This window comes from Arvicanthis niloticus, chromosome 21 (assembly GCF_011762505.2).
Source record: "Arvicanthis niloticus isolate mArvNil1 chromosome 21, mArvNil1.pat.X, whole genome shotgun sequence".
In the NCBI taxonomy this organism is placed as follows: domain Eukaryota; kingdom Metazoa; phylum Chordata; class Mammalia; order Rodentia; family Muridae; genus Arvicanthis; species Arvicanthis niloticus.
In genome coordinates this window covers 42,122,138-42,140,476 of record NC_047678.1, presented here as the reverse complement: position 1 = coordinate 42,140,476, position 18,339 = coordinate 42,122,138, and the positions used below count along the sequence as shown (strand labels likewise).

At 48.8% G+C, this 18,339-nt stretch overlaps 1 protein-coding gene across 13 annotated transcripts in view; it reads right to left on the bottom strand.

The window, feature by feature from the left end:
* Positions 1-18,339, bottom strand: part of Ackr2 (atypical chemokine receptor 2) — a 57,585-nt gene that overhangs the window by 14,117 nt on the left and 25,129 nt on the right. For 3 of the 13 annotated variants that reach the window (XM_076917620.1, XM_076917619.1, XM_076917622.1), the window contains 3 exons: positions 9,640-9,742; positions 8,495-8,634; positions 322-367 (listed from right to left, as the gene is read on the bottom strand). The exons of 4 other annotated variants lie outside the window; for them this stretch is intronic. The gene's annotated coding sequence lies outside the window, so the exon portion shown is untranslated. Of the gene's footprint in view, positions 1-321; positions 368-2,635; positions 4,182-8,494; positions 8,635-9,639; positions 9,743-18,339 lie in introns of those variants that run through there. 6 more of the 13 variants (XM_076917623.1, XM_076917621.1, XM_076917626.1 and 3 more) reach the window with 6 other exon arrangements.

Below are 18,339 nucleotides of genomic sequence, written 5' to 3'. Positions count from 1 at the left end.
CCATGGAAAGACAGTGTGAGGAACTGAGTGGAGGTAAGAAGGAACTGGACAGTAAACCGCTCCTGCTCAAGCAGCCTCACTGGGAGGTGCTTCAAGGGCTGATGGTTCCCGGGTGGGAAAGCAATCCCAATGCCCACAGGGTACAGCAAAAGCAACCACTGCCTCTGACTTGAGGAGTTAGGAGGCAGGCATAGAATGATCTGCACAGGGACAAGGGTTTGGTGGGGTGTGGAGGGTGCTTTGGAAACTTCAGGCCCAGCCAGCCTGCAGGAAAATCAGGACCCCACCAGTCACTTTCACTGTCCGACATAGTTGACTTACCGGTAAGAGTTCAGCTTGACATAATCCTTGCAGCTGATCCTGGGCCCTAACAAGAGTGTCCCAGAAAGAGATTTTAATGCATTAGTCTTAGTCATTTTCCCTCTGTGTGGCTTCCAGAGGCCTCCTTGCGATCTCTGATTCTAACCTATGGTACTAAGACCTGTCAGAACTGTCCCAGAGAACTGAACAGGGATGGAAAGTGACATTTCCAAGGACACACACAGCAAGGACATTGTAAAACACGAAGTCAGAGGCCAGCTACTCCCTGGCCACAGCCCTTCCCCTCACAGACAGCACAGACCCCTGCTGTGATGCTACAGGTCAGCCCCTAGCTGAAGGACTTCCAGATGCCAGGATCTCTCACCCCGGGAGGAAAGATGATACCAAGGGGATACTAGTGGCCACATGTCCTTCCTCCAGCCCCCTTACCTGCCTTCAGCCAGGAAATCCAAGAGCCCTGGCAGCAGGCTTGTGCTGTCAAACCTCCCCCATCCTCAGACCTGGACAAGAAGAGGCCCCACTTCTGCAATAGGAGTTCTGGTTTCCTCACAGCCATGCTGTTGTCTGTCTGTCTGTCTGTCTGTCCATTGAGTTAATGAGTCTTCCAATAACTTCCTTACCCATCCCCCACCATCCCCTCAATGTCCCCTTAAACCCACATTGAAGAGCTTTCACAGTAAACGTGGATGTGCAAGTTGGCTTACCGGTAAGAGTTCAGCTTGACATACTCCTACTCATACAGATTTAGACAAAGTCTATCTGGTAACAGTAACCCTTCTTGATAAGTTTCCCACAGGGCTAGGTACTCCCCAAGGCAGTGAGGCAACAGGTATTGTTCCAGCTTCACAGGGCATGCAGGACCATGGTGCCAGACAGAGCTGCCTGGAGCTCTGGCCTCCATGCCTGGGTCATTATCGTCATGGGCTATTCTCTTAACTTTGTCTGTTGGTTGAAGCAAAGTCTCACTCACAGTGTGAGCTGGCCTCAAACTTGCTGTCCTCCCATTTCTGTATCCCAAGCACTGGCACTGGGGATGTGCACGACACCAAGCTCTCCTCTTTTGACGTGTTATTTTTCTTTTTACTTTATATATCTGAATAGTTTGCCTGGTCGGATAGATCTATACCACATGTGTGCCTGAGGGCCATAGAGGCCATGAGAGGGTGTCAGATCCTCTGGAACTATAGTTACAGACAGTGGTAAGCTACCACTTGGGTTCTGGGAACTGAACCTGGGACATCCCAAAGTGCCTTTAACCACTAAGCCATCTACCTCTCCAGCATCAAAATGTTAAATAGGTTCTAGACTAGTGAGAGACCCTGTCTCAAAAAACCTAAAGAATGACACCAAGGTTAGAATGACAACAAGGTTGACCTCTGACCTCCCTGCAGTCACAAGCACACACAAATAAGTAAAAATAAAATATTCAGTGTAGAATGTACTATATAGACACAAGAAAAGTTGGCGAAGATGCTTAATCTCTCCACACCTCTTCCTGCCTGGCAGATATGGCTCTCAGGACGATTAAGCATATCTGCCGGTCTTCTTGTCCAGAGCCCTGTCTGCAGCCACAGTTGGTTCCCAGCATGATAGAACCTCTCCACCCACCCAAGCTCCCTGAGTCTGAATTCCTCAGGGGTTTTTGGCTTTATCGAAATGTCTACGGTGCTAACAACCTCAGAGGGAATAGCCTTGTTCCCAGCTCTCGGCAGGTGAGAGCAGGCATTCACAGACCCCCCCCCCTTTTCTTCTTTTTAAACCTCCTCCATTGTCATTTTGCTGAGTTTAAAACCAATCACCTTTATCAACCCTAGAGACAGAAAACAATCCAAGTACTTTCTGGGATGGTTACCCACTCCTCTGAGGCACAGGTTTCTCGCCTGGAAGAGACCTTGCCTGGAACTGCTGAGCCTCTCACCTTCTGTTTAAAGCTAAGCTTCGTGTCAGGACCCCAAAGACGAGCTGGGGAGTCACTGAACCCCTATACTCTCCCTTTCTCAGTGTAGCTACATTCGAATAAATCTGTCTTTGCTTTGTACTCCTGTCTTCCTTGCTGCCCTACTGGGAAATGGTGACTGAGCCTGGCTTAGTAGGACCGTCAAGACCCAGGCTCTAACTCCAGCAGGAAGACAGAGCGAGTGGAAGTCCTGGATGGGAGACCAGGAATTCACAATGCAGGTCCCCAAAAGAAGAGAGAGAGAGCTTTCCCTGGAGTGGAAGTTGTTCCATGCCTCCCTCTCCCAGAACCCAGGTCCAGGGTGCTGGGACCACTGGAGCCACAGAGCAGCCCCACCCTCCCCAAGGGCTGCCAGACCTACTAGAGCAGGATGTGCTTGCCAGGAACATCCACCGGCATCTGAGAGGGCCCAGTGGTTGCTGCCTCTTCTTCGGGGACGTGCAGAGTGAGTGTGACTCTCAGGACACACATCCTGGTTTCCCGGGGTTGGGGAAGTATGCTCTTCCCTGGTAAGTCCTCCCATCCGCTGCCCTGAGTCAAGCGCTAATGACTCCCATCCCAGGAAGGAGTGCCCTGAGAACAGTCCAATAACCCTGGAAAGCGCAGTCCTCAACTTCCCAGCAGTGAGCTAAGCGCACTAATTCAACCTTGCAGCTTCTGTGCAACTTCCTGAACACCTAGCTGGTCTTCTCCGCTCTACCCAGCACACGGGTAAGCAAAGTGGCAGCCTCATCACCCAGGCTCCCCACATGATCCGCTCCTTCCTCTCCCTTCTCCCACCACCTCAAGGTAGTTCTGCTGGATGTTTTGTTGTCTGCTTCCTCATCTGGCTAGGAACTCTCCTGCAATGAATGGATGAGTGAGTGAATGAATGGATGAATGAATGAAGAGTGTGGGTGGGTGAGCAATGTGCTGTTGGCTGTACACTCGGCAGTCTAAGACTGACTCCTGTCTCCTGCAGTGCCTCGGGTAGACCCAGTCAGGGGTCCCACATCTGGGGAGAACCAGGGAACCAGTAACAGGTGGGAGAGTGACAAACAGATACAAACACAAGAGGGTGCTGAACCTGAGTATAATTCAGATGTGCAAGCATCAGACTTTTAAAAAGACAAAACGGAAGTTAACCATTCTACAATAGCCAAGATCAGTCGGACCACACATGGCCAATTTCAACATCAGACAGAAAATAACTTTTCACGAGACCTGTCAAGAATCAGACGGTGATTTCACAGAGGTGATATCAGTATTGTCTGAGGTCAGTGTATGCTTAGACTTTGGTGTCTAACGACCCCCCACAGGCCTTGAAAGGCATCATCCCAATGCTCTGGAACCCAATGCCTAACAAACCAGCATCCAGCCTTTGAATGTTGTCCCTTAATGCTTTCTCATTATAGCCTTAAAAGAAGGTACCAGGGTGATTATGCTCCAGCGAGCCTCTCTAGCCATATTAAAGTTTGATAAAGAACTCTGTCTCCATTAACCTCTACCCACTGGTTGCCTTGTCCGTCATGTACTCCTGCACGTGGTACTGAAACAGCTGCTGTTTTACACACCTGTAATGAATATTCCTAATGAACTCTGTCCTTTCTAATTGCTTTCCTTTTACCTGCTTCATTAAAACCTTCTCCTTTGCTGAACTCTCTGTGCTATATACTCACTAAAGCTCCTTATGTGGCCAAATCTAGAGCATCTAACCTGATAGACTCTTCACTCATACCCTGTTCTCCAAACTGACTGCAACATTACAAACTGGAGAAGCAAGCAAGCATGTGATTGCTCATATGCTTGCTACAATCGCTGTATTGGGTGTGCCTAAACAGATAAAAACTGACAATGGCCCAGGTTATACAAGCTCCAGTTTCCACCAATTTTGTGAAAGATTGGAAATACTACATAAAACAGGTATTCCATATAATCCACAGGGCCAAGGTATAGTAGAAAGGGCACATCAAACCATTAAATGTCAATTTGAAAAAATTAAAAAGGGGGAATGGTACCCTACCAAGGGATCCCCCAGAAATATCCTTCATCATGCACTTTTTATTTTAAATTTTTAAACTTTGGATTCTGAAGGAAAATCTGCTGAAGATAGATTCTGGCATCCTGATACCAAAAAGAATTTTGCAACAGTCCTCTGGAAAGACCCACTAACTGGAACCTGGAATGGGCCAGATCCAGTGCTTATCTGGGGAAGAGGTTCTGTTTGCATATATTCCCAAACTGCAGATGCTGCACGTTGGCTGCCAGAGAGACTGATTAAACAAATAGACAACAATAACAAATCCAGGGAGGAGAAACCCCCTGAGAAGCGTATTTTTTCTTCACAGGAAACATGAAGATGCTTCACAATTGCCTTCAAACTGGAACAGATCAACGAGTAAACCTGACTTGGGAAGTTATCAGTGCTGAAGGAGACATCACCACCTGAATCTCCAGGGTGGCTCTAGATTCCCTGACTTATAATTTAGTGGGGAACTAGATTGTTTTAGATTTAGTGGAAATTTAGATTGCTTAGACCCAAGAAAAAACCCACTACCACAGTTACTATAGTTGTTTTTTGGGTTTGAGATTGACTAGAGCAGGAACAGGGATTTCCTTACTTGTTTTCTTTAGATCAAAGCTATGATCAGTTTTGTATTTCTATAGATTTAGATTCTGATATAAGATATTTATAAACAGAATAGAAGAGGCTTACACTTTTTACTCCTCTGATAGAGGGAGTTATGTGTTGCCCTTAAAAAGAGTGTTGCTGTCATACTAACTATTCAGGCATTGTTAAGTCTCTTGTCTTTTGGGTCCATGTGGTTCAACAAACTGATGGCTTTTGTATGAGATGCTATTCAAATGAAACCCACACAGGTTCATTATTACAGGCTGGAAGTAAGGGATTGTAAAACCTCTGTCATCAAGACTAATGAGGTATATCCCCTAACTTACACGCTAAGCTGGATAGCCAGTGACGGGTAAGAGAGCATACCAAGACCCTTGCCCCTAAAAGAAGGAGGCCTCACCATCCTAAGACAGGAGCTCAACCAATGGCTGTTGAGTATCCAAGGACGGGAAAGGGAGGCTGGGGTCCTTTGCTCCAACCTAGGACAGGCACGGTTTCCGCAAGTTTTCCCAGCCTTCCCTTTTGAAAAAAAAAATTAAAAAGGGGGACCTGTTGGGGGCCGACTTTTAGCAGAAAGCGGCTATCAGCTTTGCAGCCATCTTGAGCCATATACCCTGACATGAGACTTGGATTACAATAGCCTACAACAGCTGAGCACACTCTGATAATCTTGGTTTAGATACCTTGGGTATGTGAGATTAAAGGTGCGTGAGATTAAAGGTGTGTGAGATTAAAGGTGTGTAACTTAAGAGTATGATTTAGAAGTATAGAGATCAGATTTAGAGACAAGACCTAAGGGCATGATTAAAGGTGTAACTTAGAGGCGTGGCTTAGAAGTGAGACATATAAAAGGCAGAGACAGAACAGATCAGAATCAGACTGAGATCAGAGAATCAGACACATCAGACATTAGGTAGAAGACACTTGGCTCCAGACAGAATCAGACACAGCAGACAGAGGAGACAGAGAAGGAGACACTTAGAGGAAGAGAGACTTGATCACACCCTGTCTTGTTTCCATTCTTCGAGTCCCCTGCCCCAAGAACCCCACTCTCTCTCTTGACCAGAACACCTTAGCCCCAAAGCGTTGAGGCAGAGTAAAGGCCGCAACAATTTCCAAGAAAAGATGAGCAATGCAGAAGATATGGCACAGAACCCTCCCCCGGCAACTGTGAGAGCAAATCTGCAACACATCCTTTTCAGGGGCTGCCAGGGCTCTCCAGGAGATAGGCTTCCTTTGAAGCACGAGCCTCAGGAGTCCCACCAACTTCACTGGAGGTGCGGTGGCACTGTGGTCCAGGCCACCAAGCCATGTGTCAGTGCTTTGCCTCCAAAGGAGCTGTGACACAGGGTAGTGCTGGAAGGACTGCCCTGTCCCTCACTTGGAGCTGGCCAAGCACCAGGTCCACTCTCGGCAGCTCTCACCTTAGAGGTGACTGATGCCTTGGTTGGTTGGTTGGTTGGTTGGTTGGTTGGTTGGTTGGTTAATCGTCCAGATAGATAGTCTCACATAGCCAAAGCTGGCCTCCTGCTTCCAACTTGCTAATACTGGACATATGTGTGCCACAGAACCGTATTTATGTTGTTTTAGGGAAGAATATCACTTTGTAGTCCAGGTGGCATCGCACTTGCTATGTAGCTCAGGCTGTCTTTTGAATTTACCATCCCTGAGGTTACAGGCCCATGTCAGCACTGGGCTTAGGGTTACTCTGGTTCTTCAGACAAGAGAAGTGAACATGAACTTAGGTATTTGTGTTTCTCTTAAGTCCACAGACCACCAGACTGGAGGGCAAAATCTTATGTTTTTTTTTTTTTTTTCTTAGACAGAGGAGTGCCAGATCTTACATGAGACTAAACTCCAGTTATCAGTGGATCAGAGGATAAGGCCCAGGGAGTGTTACACAAGATCCCAGAGCCTGCTTCCCTCCCAGAGAACAGCTGACGTTCCAGGGCCTGAGCGCCTCCCTCACCCACCCCTCTCTTTGCTTATTTTAAAACTATTTTTACAAACAGCATTCACGTATACAAAGCTTTCTCCAATGTGGCTGTCACATAATCACAGCAGAGAGAGCTAATGACTGTAAATGAACACTGACCCAGACTATCATCTAACTGATAGGTGCCACGGTTTGGACATGGTTTGCACATGACCCAAATACTTACACTCTGGAAGTTTAGTCCCCAGGGAGGCTGTGAGAAGGAGAAGGAGGGACCTTAAGAGATGGGCCTCAAGGGAGGCAGTGACCTCAGAGGGGGTGGTGCTGGGAGATCTCAAGCATGGGGTATCACTAAGTGAGTTCAGGTGTCTGGGCTACTGCTCTTGCTTCCAGCCTGGCCATGTGGTAAGTTCTCAGTACTGCACTGCATCTGCCCTGAGGCCTCTCACCAGAGCGAGTCAGATGCTGGCCCCACACACTTGAACCTCCAGAACACTAAGCTAAGTCAACTTGTCTCCTTTAAAAGTAATGTGTGTGTGTGTGTGTGTGTGTGTGTGTGTGTGTGTGTGTGTGTGCTATATGTGCATGTACATATGTGCATGTGTGCAGCTGAGGTCACAGGACAACCTGTGAGACTGTTTTCTCCTTCCACTGTGTGGGTTCCAGAGGTCAGAATCATGTTGTCAGGCTGGGGGCAAGCATCCTTACCCTCAGAGCTTCCTCGCTGGCCGTCAGCCTCTTTCTTGATAAAGTGTTAGCCGCTGGTATTTTGTTGGAGCAACATGAAATGGACTAATGAATGTATTTGGTTCCAATACAAATACTGTCCTATCGATGGCTGAGGATCTAAACCAGGATCCCACATGGCCTTTCTTGAGTTTCCTTAGTCCATCCATCCTGGGACAGTACCATGGTCTTGCTTTGTCTCGTCTAGCCTTGGTGGCTTTAAAGAACACTGACCATGTCATCTGTGGGAAGTTTATGCTCCCATAATGTCTTAGAAGCAGAGTGGGATCTCCTCTTTTTGTGCAGATCATTATAGACTAAGTCATTTCTTTGTTTCTGTGACTGTCACAATTTATCTTGTTGGCCCAGCTGTCTCCACCCCTGTTTAAATATCTCAACACATCTGCATCCTGTCCAGCCGAGTGGTAGCCAGAGGCAGTCATCTGGCCTGTGTGTCACTCCCCAGCTGGGGACCCTCCAGTGACACACTCTCTGGAGCGTAGCAAAGGTGGCTGGGGAAGTTCACAGCTCTGCACGGGCAGCCAAGTTTCCATGGAACTCACCACAGCATCTTCCCAGCAAGGCTGGCTTTTCCCTGAAACAGGTGGGCTGCAGGGGAGTGTCATCACTCCAGAGACAGGGAAGAAAAGTCAGGCCAGCACAGGGGTCAGACACTGGCAGCACAGAAAACCCATAAAGAGGGAACTAGCTAAAGACCTCTGGCCTGGGTGGAGACCTAACATTACAGTTGGAAGGGTCAAGTACCTGGCTAGGAGGCTCAGAAGGAGGGAACAACCTCTTGGAAGGCAGATGTACCTTAAGCACTACTACAAAGGTAGGAGGAATGATTAATTCTTTAATGAGATGCCAGACCTCTCCTTGCCAGAATCCCGACCATTCTTACTTAAACTCATCATCGTGAGGTTCGGTGCCGTGTTCCTACCTTTATGAGGTGCCGGTTCTCCGGTTCTCCGTTGTCTTTGTTCTGTCTCCTTCCTTCTGACGCTGGCTGAAACCTATGTAGGCTTTCTCCATACTCTTCTCTAAGGCTCTTCCCTGCCGGTATCTGACCCCTGTGCTGGCCTAAGAGGATGGAGGAAATGGCCTGACTTTTTCTCTTCCCCCTTCCTCCCCTTCAGGCAGCTGCTGAAATCTACAGCTTACCTGCCCTGGGGAGTTCATTTTAAACTCTAACAGGATGGTCCTTGAGCGTCCATGTGACTCACTCTAAAATTCCTTTATTAATGAAACTAAGAACCCCTCCAGAAAGCCCCAAACTTCCCCCATATCAACCTCATGGACCCAGGCCCTTCCTTTGGAGCTACGCATCCCCTCCCAGTGCCACCAGCCTCACACCCGTTGCTTCCATCATCCTCTGCCAGGCCTCTGGAGTGAGTGGCAGGAAATCCACATGGACAGCTGGCAGCACTTGCCCAACTTCCTACACCACTGAGAGAAAGTGTTCTCCACCCTAGAGATGGTTACCAGCTGTTCTATACCAGCCATAATAAGGCCAGCCAGTGAGTCCAAAATGGAGCTCAGAGTGAAGGGGTGTGGTCGTGGGCTTTGTGCTTGGAGGCATTTTGGAGACCCCGTGCTTCTCTTTTCTGCAGAGCCCAGAGTGTAAAGCCAGGAACCTTTGACTGTAGCCAACCTTCGTCTCCCACCATCTACCTCTAGCGCCTCCTTCCTGCATCCTGAACTCTCCAGGTCCTCCTGAACCCCTGTTCAGATTCCTCTCCAAGTCTAGGGCAGCCGAACTATTGTTCAGATGTAGATGACTCCCTACTAGGCTACAAGTAGCTTCTAGTCCAGGGCCTAGTTCTCTGCACAGCATGCCTGGCACAGTCCCGACATGGGGCAATCTGCAGTCTGCAACAGCTTGCCTGTACTCAGCAAGCGAGCATCTGGCCCAGGAGCCCTGGTCGGGCCTGCCTCATCCTCTGCCTCTCTCTCCTTTCCCCCGGCTTCCTGGGGGTGAGTTCAGTCGGTCCTCACTAAGCATATGAGGATCATCTAGTCTTCCCTGTCTCTGGGCTCCTAACCCCACAACTGCCCTGAAACAAAAGACACTGAGTGAGCACCCACCTTTATTCACACTGGCGTGATGTTGTCTGCTGGCTACACAGTGGCCCTCTCTGGCCTTCTGACCTGTCTCTTCAGCACATCCAGTCACAAGTGGAGCTCTGGACTGTAAGAAGAAAGGAGTTGCTTCCTCTGAGGGAAGGAGATATATATCTCCTTCCTACAATCCTCAAACATCTCCCGGGACTAGGGAGATGGCTCAGTAGGTAAAGGGCTTGCCTTGCAGGCAGAAGGGTCTGAGCTTGACACCTGGGTTTCAGGTAGAAAAGGCAAATACTATGACACATGCTGGAAGGAGGCAGCTGCCAACTCACATGAAGCCCCAGTCACAATGATAACCTCTCCTGGGGCTGGCGGGCCAGCCTAGTCTAATGGAGGAGTCTTGGGCAAATGGGAAACCCTGTCTCAAAATAAGTCGGGTAGCATTCCCGATGTACACATGTGCACACACTCACAAATGCCACTGAAAGCCCTTAGGTGGGCACTCTGTGGTAGAGCTCTTGGGGTAGGCTGTGCTTCTCTGGATCATGGGGAGGAAGTCACACCCCAGCCACTGCACCTTCCACTCTCCCTCTCTGTGTGACTGTTCTCTTTGGGTCTTTGCTCCTCCCTCTTCCCAGACCTCCTAGCTCAGATCTGGTTCACTCCTCCAAGACAGAACATTCTGCTTGCTCTCTTGAAGATCCAGCTGCATAGCCCAGCTGGATGCACACCTGTAAGCCCCGAGGGAGGATTAGGAGTCATCCTCAGCTACATAGCAGTTTGAGAGGCTAGCCTAGACCATCTCATAGAAAACAAAAACTCGGGGGGTGCAGGGGGGTGCTGGAGAGATGATAAGAGTTCCTGTTGCTATTCCTGAGGACCTGAGTTTAGTTTCTAGTGCCCACAGCTGGGGGCTCACAACCCCAAGTGCGGAGGATGCAATACCCCCTTCTGGGTTCCTTGGGCATGGGTACTGGTTTATACAGATACTGACATACACACATAGTTAAGAATAAAACTATAAATATTTAACAACAAGCAAACAAAAAATAAGTGGTAGTCATTCCAAAGTCTGCTTTGGTGTCCACACTGGGAGGCAGGTGTTTTGGACGCTGTTGTGTCTGCTATGCAGGGTTTCTCCCAGCACCTCTTCGTCAGTGCACCAGGGGAGCAGAGGTGGACCTGCCATGATGGCATCTGTCCCAGTCAACAGTCAGATTCTGGTTTGGGCTCTGAGAACCCATCTTTGGCAGCTGTCTGCTCTCTTGCACAGTGAGACTCCTAGACAGCCCTACGAAGGGGTGGCAACTAGTGGCTGCCAGATCTCGGCTGCCAATTGCTTTGCTCTGAATTGTTTTCCATGCTCTCAAGGCCAATTCCCAGAGGAACTGAAGACACTGGTTGCTAATGAACCATTGAGAACAAGATATGGTCTTCACTTTCTTACCCACTTCTCACCCACAGGACACAGCTCCCTCCTCCCGGAGCGAAATGTAACCGTGGGTCAGGACCATGGATTCAGGTTACCCCAGATAAAGTTTTATGAACTGTTACAAACAGTTACAGAACAAAGGAAGTCAGAAAACAAGGCATGTTTCAAACAGGCTGATAGAAACATCAGATAGACCTGCTACTGCAGAGTGGGGGAAATCTTGCTGTGGGTCTCATATACTAGCTGGTAACATTCTTAGTTATTAGCTACTGTGCCATTTCAAAGGGATTAACCTGACAGTCACAAAGATCGTAGGTCAGATGCAGAGGTGGGCAATGAATGGCTCCTATGAAAGGGTAGGACTAGCCCAAGATAATTTGGATCTGGATCTGCAGCATTCCAACCCTCCATTAAATTCTGATCCCCAAGGGCCTGTCATGGGTCAGAGCCCAGATGAAAAGGAAGAACAAACATTAGCCCAGTCCTTGGGCTGGAGGCACACTGCGTTAAGGATCCATGTAGGCCCTTTGACTGCTTTGCTCTCAGCTCCATTTTAGAAGGAAGAAAATGACAGAGACATGAGACTGTTCAGATTACAGCACTTGGATCTGGACCCGACTACTGGAACCTCACCCTCAGCCTCCACCCAGCTAGTTGTCCGCACCCTCTGAATCCAAACATGTAACCTCTCCCTGTGCCTCTGCGTGCTGTGGGTGAGGTCTGCATATTTTGTTCATGTGTAGAAGCTCCAGGCCGATGTCCAGGTCCCCCTCTAACATCCTCACCCCCGTTCATTGATGCAGGTCTCTCACTTGAATCCAAGCTCCCCAGTGCAGGAAAGCCGGCTAGCCAGCTTGCTCCTGGGAACTCTACTGTCTAAGTGGAAACGTTTCCTGCTGTAACCAAATACCTGAGAAGAATCGGCTTAAAGTGGCTCAGGGAGGCACAGTGGCAGGAGCCAGAAGTCCCAGTATGGTGGCAATCATGAATAGAGAGTGGACAAGAAATGGGATGGAGCTATCAAACCTCAGGGCCTGGCCCCAGTGAGGCTCCACCTCTGTCTCCAAAACAGGGCCTCCAGCTGGATACCGGACTTTACAATATAAGAGCCTGTAGGGACATTTCATGTTCAAACCACCTCAGCAGTTTAGAACATACCCCATCAAACACGAGCTGCCACAGAAGCACCCCTAAAGAAGTCAGTTGAGAAAACATCCTGTCCCCTCCCACGCCAAGTGCCAAGAGGTGGGTTGCAGGAGCCGCCCGCTGAGCAGCTCTACCCAGATCACTGGACTCATGGGACCCATAGAGCAGGGCAAGAAAATGCTACAAGATAAGGCTGTGCCTGCAGCTGACAGGCTGCTGGGATCAGGGGGCCTGGGTGTGGGCTTGAAGTCTGGCAAAAGGGAAGAGGACATGACAGCTGTGAGGCCGAGGGCTGATTGAGCCTGACTCATTTTTCTAGAAAATACAACCTCGAGGAGTTGAAGGGGTCTTGACATTTCTTGTTTGTTTGTTTGTTTGTTTGTTTGTTTTTCGAGACAGGGTTTCTCTGTGTAGCCCTGGCTGTCCTGGAACTCACTCTGTAGACCAGGCTGGCCTGGAACTCAGAAATCCGCCTGCCTCTGCCTCCCAAGTGCTGGGATTAAAGGCGTGCGCCACCACTGCCCAGTGGTCTTGACATTTCAAAAGACTCTGACACCCTTGTCCAATCAAAGCCCCCAGCACGAACCTCACTTAACCACCCGGCTGACTTCATCTGTCCCCTGCTTCACGGGTCAGAGAGTCTGGCACGAAGGCTACAGACACTACACGGACAGATGGACAGACGGACAGGAGGATGAGAACAAGTGAGGGGAGGTGGCCTGCTTCACCCACGGGGGGGGAGGGGAAGGAAATGCTTTTGATGCCTCCTCCCTCACCCCCGCCCCCATCCTGACACACCTGGAAAAAGAAATGTTTCCCAAGGCATGGTTCCCCTGCATGAACACACGCCACTGCCTTCATGTGTGCAGAGCTGGCTGTGACTCTTCCCCTACTTTCATAAGACTCTTCTGTGGAGTGGCCTAAGTTTTGAAGTGCTGCCCAGGAGCATGTCCAGGAATGAGCCAGCATTGAGATGATCTCTGGGTCTTCTCAAGATTCCACACACTTGCTGCCGGCCTGTGTCTGGTCAGGCTTACACGGAGTGTCGAGCGGGGCTATAGGAACCCTGAGAACTCCCTAAGGTGTAGGTGGCTCCCCTCTCCTAACCAGTGACTGGACTAGCCCCTGCAGTCATGGAAATGCTAGGTGACACCTTGCCATGGGGCCTATAGTGTGTGTCACTGTTTGAACTTCCTCTAGCCAACATAAGACATCTTGAAACTTGAACACTCAATCTACCTAACCCCAGCTTATGAGAGAATAGTAGTAAAACCACAGCTTGATGTTACCCCACAATGAGATACGAAGATAAAAACATGCTTGTCTATGTTAAGTTAATTCCCTTCACAAAAAAAGAGACTCGGCCTTTGCACAGTCCTGCTGTCCCTGGGGCTGTGGAGCTGCCTCGGACAGTGAAGTACTTTCCATAAAACCATGAACACCTGAGTTAGAGTTCCCAACACTCAGGTAAAAAGCCAGGTGTGGTGGTGGTGCATGCTTGCAATCTTAGCTTTTGAAACAGGCTCTCACTGTGTAGGCCAGGATCCTTGGAATTCACTAGACAAACCTGTGAGCTCCAGCTGGATACAGGGGCACTCCATCCCCCATGTCTCCTCTCTCAAACACACACACACACACACACACACACACAGGCAGTCTCCATCCTACCTACACACACACACAAACACACACACACAGGCAGTCTCCATCCTACCTACACACACACACAAACACACACACACACACACACACACACACACACACACACACACGGGCAGTCTCCATCCTACCTACACACACACATGGAAAGATGGGGTTAACTAGCCCTCTCTGTCTACCTCCCCAGTGACATTATAACTAACTTTACATCTGGGATGTGTTAGTCACCCCTCCTTAAGAATGAAGATCTGAGGCACAGAGACAAAGGAGATTTGCACTGGGATCTGATAGAGCCAGGCCTTCAACCTAAAACATCTTGTGGCCAAGCTTGTGTGCATAACTATTGGGCTTAACCATCCCCTTGAAGCTGCCTGCCCCCAATGTCAACACTACTGCTGTGTCTTAGAGATTTCTGACCCATGAGCTATAAGGATTTCTGAGTCTTTTCAAAGGAAAGAATTCAATGGAATGACACAGGTAACTTCAAGCGAAGCGAACACTCCAAAGAGAGATTGAAGTAAGTTTCCCCAAGGTAGGGAGCTTACCCAGGGGGTTCTGCTTTGTGAATTTATTTACTTTATTTAATGTTATATGAGTGCTCTATCTGCATGTATACCTGCATGCCAGAAGAGGGCAGCCGATTCCATTACTGATAGTTGTGAGCCACCACGTGGTTGCTGGGAATTGAACTTTAGACCTCTGGAAGAGCAGTCAGTGCTCTTAACTGATGATCCATGTCTCCAGGCCCTCTGCACTGTGAATTTTAAAGACTTTTTAAAGCATGTTTGTGGGGCCAGTAGCATATTCATGGAGGCTGGCCCTGAACACCCACTCTGCCTTCCCTTCCCAAGAGCTAGGGTGCAGGCTTACAGCAGCACTGCTCTCAAGGCTTCCCTGACTGCTGACATCTCAAGTCAACCTCTAGAAAGTACTCAGGGATGTTCCTGTACCCTCCCAACTCATGGTGGACCAGGTCTCTCTTTTACGGTATTTCTTCCCATAATCCTCTAGAAAGGATGTCAAAACTACAGCATAAATGACACAATGAAGTCAAGCTCTTCTGAGGATATAGTCACAAAGGTAGCATAATACCTGTGGGAACACCCTGATTGCAGCCACCAGGGTATTTACCCAAAAGAGGGTGTGTGAGCATTGGTAGGCTGCCTTCAATGCCCAGCCAGGGCCTTGCTTCCTCATAGCTAACTGCTTCAAGATTGCTCAGGGTCTGTTGGTTAGGACAGTGAAGCTGTGCCATGAAGGCTGGGGTCAGTGTTCACAACCGACTGGCAGGCTGCACAGATGGAAGACGGGACTGCCTTCTGCCCTATGGTTCATTAGGAACCCCATCATCACCAAGGGACACTGCCCTTTCTAGACAGGGCCTTCTGGAAGGGAGAATTGTGTCTTGTTTTTCTGTGATACTCGGAGTCTACATTGGCCCATTGGATATACTGAGGCCTCAGGAAGTGTCTGGGACCTTGCTGATAAACAGCACTGCCTTTATCATCAGATGATGGATGGGTCTCCAGTGACACAGGGCAAGGGACACAAGTTGGAGGTGACAGAGGAAATCTGGATCCACACCTGGCATGCAAAAGGTCTGGGGAGTTGGAAACAGGATTACCCCCTGGTCACTCCTTCAGCTGGAATATGACCCCACACTTTGTCAGCACTAAAGCTGAATCTCATATCCTGTCAACAGACATTACCCACGACTTCCTGCAAAATCTCTGTTTCCAAGAACTACTGGTATATCTTGAATTTAAAACACTAGTAAACACACACAGGGCCGGGAGATGGCTCAGTGGGTAGAGTGCTTTCTGAACAAGCATGAGAACCTGAGTTCATATTGCCAGCACCTATATAAAGATCTAGGTGCTGGGGGCCTGAGGAATGACTCAGCAGCTAAGAGCGTCGGCTGCCCTTCCGAGATTTGAGACTCCCAGCATGCACCCAGTGGCTCACAACTGTCTATAACTCTAGTTCCAGGGGATATGGTGCAGTTATACGTGCAAGCATAAAAATTAAAATTTAAAATTAAAAAAAAAAAAAAAAAAAGCTAGGTGGGTGGCACACATCTGTAATCCTGTTGCTGGAGAGAGACAGGAAGCTCCTGGAGTTTGCTGCCATCTAGCAGACCTGGCGGAACACCAGGTTCACCACGGACACATGTGCACACCCACACACAAATACACATAGACACAACATGGAGTGTACCACGGTTTCTCAACGCTGTGGCAATTGAGTCAGATTCTTCTAGAATCCCTACAATCTCGGCAGGCTTCCCAATTCAAACGTCCCAGAGATTTGAGCCAGAACAAGGTCATGAAACTAAATGTTCCTGAAAATGAAGAGTTCTCTGTGTAAATCCAGACCACACTCCTGCTCAGGCCCCCTGCAGAAGCCTGTTTCTTTCTTTCTTTCTTTTTTTTTTTTTTTTTTTAGGATTTTTATTTTTATATGTTTACATGTGCTTATGCACATGTGTTCAGGTAACCACAGAAGCCAGAAAAGAGCTTCAGGTCCCCTGGAGCAGAAGCCACAGGGAATTGTGAGTCACTTGACTTGGGTGTTAAGAGCCGAATTCAAACCATCTGGAAGGGCAGCAACGTTCCTAAGAGCTGAGCCATCTCTCCAGCCTATCAGCCACTAGGAAGGAAATGACCAGCGCCCTCTAAGGGGAGCACTTCTAAGAATCTGTAACATCCTCATAGAATCCATTCCCCAAGCAGCTGGATTCCAGGGCCATTTTTATTTCCTCAAGGAAGTTTGCAGGCTCATTACCAGAGTCTGGGACATCTAGGGGTACACATGCCCACACACACATTGGGCACACCCTCAACTCGATGTGCCTCTCCTCCTCACGCCCCCATATCCTTCAAGTTAAACATTCCTTCTTGGTAATACAAGACACCTTCTCCCCATGCTTACTGGGGAGTCAGGGACAGCCTGACTACAGGACAACTCCCCCTTCCTCTGAGATCTATAAGAAACCCATACTTTGCCTTGAGGGTCTGAACTCTCATGGAGCCCCCAACATGTCCACAGTGTTAAACTAATAAATCTCTTACCAGATGGGGTCATCTGCCTCAGTATCCCACCTGAACCCCAAACCCAAGACCTTTCACTCTGCAGCCCAAAACAGCCAGCCAATATGCAATCTGTGGTAGGGAGGATTGTGCCTGAGGTAGTTCGGAAGTGAGAGAAAGTTCTATAGAGTTCACCACATGAGGACTTGGGAAGACACAAAAGCCTGCTGCATGGGTCATCTTTGCAAAGTTGTGAAAGAGGAGAGACCTGTGGAAGAGGCAGGTACCAACAAATGACTGGGTAGGCTGGGTGAGCTGGGTGGGCATTCCTGGGCTCACTGTAAGTCAAGATTCACCCTGCAGGATCTCACTTCAAATCCCACACCTGAGGTGACTCCTTAGGCATCTGCACACAGTGCCAGGAACCTTCTGAGTGGTCTTACCTAGTGCACCCCAGGTGCCTCACAGTGCACTACCTCTCTCTGTGGGCTGCAGCTGCTCCAGGGCTTCGGTGCTCTCTGAAGTACATTAAGGTTTGTCTTGTCCTATCCATTTGTCGTGTTTGTAGTTTGTCATTTTTGAATCTTCAAAACTCCTCTAGAGCCCTGTGAGTTACAAAGACGCTACCAGAGTTTTAGGATCAAACCCTAGCTCTGGCCATCCCCATAAGGTAGCTCGGCCTCCCAGCCCCAGTAATGGCGATAGATCAGAGTCAAGTAATAGTGAGAAGCAGAGAAAGGAGGTTTGTTCAGTCTTTGGCTGTATTGAGAAGAACAGAGAGGTGCAAGAACCCTGTGTCTGTATTCAAGGTCATGACATGAGGCTTAGAATGTGTGTGTGTGTGTGTGTGTGTGTGTGTGTGTGTGTCTATGTCTGTGTTCTGTCTGTGTGTCTGTGTCTATATGTGTTCCTGTGTATGTGTCTGTCTGTGTCTGTGCTGTATCTGTGTATGTGTTCCTGTGTGTGTATGTGTGTCTGTGTGTGTGTATGTCTGTGTCTGTGTTGTATCTGTGTGTGTCTGTGTCTGTGTATATGTGGAAGCCAGAGGTAGGTATCAGTTACCTTTCTCAATTGTTCTCTACCTTACTCTGGTTCTCTCACTGAACCTGGGTTGATTCTGATAGACTAGCTGGCCAGCAAGCCCCAGGGATCCTCCTGTCTCCACTTCCCAGCAGGACTATGCCAACCATAAAGCCCCTGTCTTGATTATTGCATGGTCCTTGTGACCTTAGGACCATACCTGAGCCTAGCAGACCTTAGGAGCTCCCAGAGGACTTGGGGGAGTGGCTACAGGCAAATGACACAGAAGCTGGTGTCTTGACATCCTGGGTCCTATCCTGGGTGCAGAATACCCTAAGACATCTCTGAGACAGTGGTTATGGGCAATCATGACCAGGTTCAGCTTTGTGTATGGGTGCTGAGGATCCAAACTTGGGCTCCTTACTGACTGAGGTA